Here is a 1,482-nt window from a genome sequence, read left to right on the forward strand (position 1 = left end):
GAGACGGCGGCGGCGTTGGTGGTGGTGGTGGTGGTAGTGTTGGTGGTGTTGGCGGTGGTGTTGGTGGAGGTTGTGGCGGTGGTGTTGGTGTTGGTGGTGGTGGTGGTGGAGGAGATAATTGTGTTGATAGTGGTGATGGTATTTTTGTCCAAAAAAAATAAAAAGAACGATTTTAATACGAAAAAAAAAACATTAAGGATGATTCTAAATCAATAATTAAATGAGGGATGATTTCGATTCTGACTGAAAATCTTTGGACCAAAACCATACTTAACCCTTATAATAACTATATGCATGTAATTTTAGACTTTCCTCTTATGTTTGTCTACCCAATAATGTTCTATAATAAACTTCCATTTTCTTTTAATAATGTTTATTAATAAACTTCCATCATTATTAATGTAATATTTATTATTTTCCATTTTTTTTATTAAAGGAGCATTAATAAATACACTAATACACTAATAATATAATCCTAACTAATTCCTAATCCAGCTATATATGCACGGTCACGGATGCAGCGTACCATATAGTATCGAATAGAGAGTTTTCCGTCCGTAATGAATAGATGCGGCTAAAGCAATAAATAGAACATAGTTTACTTGACAGGCAAGTGCTCCAAAGTTGGTTGTTTCTTAATTCCTGCAATTCTCCAGTTTTGGTAGATCAAGTTGCTTTTAGTGCTGTTTGTCAAACACCCATATTTTCGTAAATGGTCTAATAACTTGTACTTCCCTTCTATGTATAAATATACCTTGCCTTTGAAAAAAACAATTTGCTTCAACAGAGAGAGAGGGAGAGAGAGTATGGGCGCCCATATACTGTATCCTAATAATGCTACTCATATTGTATAGAAGATTTTATTCAATCCATTTTATTCATTTTTTAGTTTCTCTAGTTTCTCATTTTCTCTTAGTTCATCTTGCATGGTATCATAGAGCTCAAAGATTCATGGGAGGCGTTATCAATTCAAATGTATCTTCACAAAATTTACCACAAACTCCACCCACCATTAATTTTGTCACCAAACTTCTCTCACTACAAAAAAAATAGAATATTTATAACAAAAATTTTATAACAAATTTAAAATTATTATAATTTTTTTTAACAAAAATTAATGATTATTACATAATGATAATGTTTTGTAATAATATAATTTGTTACAAAACATTTTGATATTTTGTAAGGACTTGATTTTTTTTATAAATTATATTAGCTTTTTTAATAAACCGGTATTTTGTTATAAAATTTTATAATATTTTGTAATAAAAAATGAAGTTATTGCAAAAATTTAAAATACTTTGTAACAAAATATCTATTTGTTTTAAAAACTCTAATTATTTTGTAAAAAAAAATTAATTTGTCACAAAATTTAATATTATTTGTAATAAGTTATTTGTTTGTCACAAAATACAAGAATTTTTGTAGTTAAAAAAAATATTTTTAAAATGTTAAAATTTTTAAGATAATTTATTTTGTTTC

Source organism: Arachis duranensis, chromosome 8 (assembly GCF_000817695.3).
Source record: "Arachis duranensis cultivar V14167 chromosome 8, aradu.V14167.gnm2.J7QH, whole genome shotgun sequence".
Classification (NCBI taxonomy): domain Eukaryota; kingdom Viridiplantae; phylum Streptophyta; class Magnoliopsida; order Fabales; family Fabaceae; genus Arachis; species Arachis duranensis.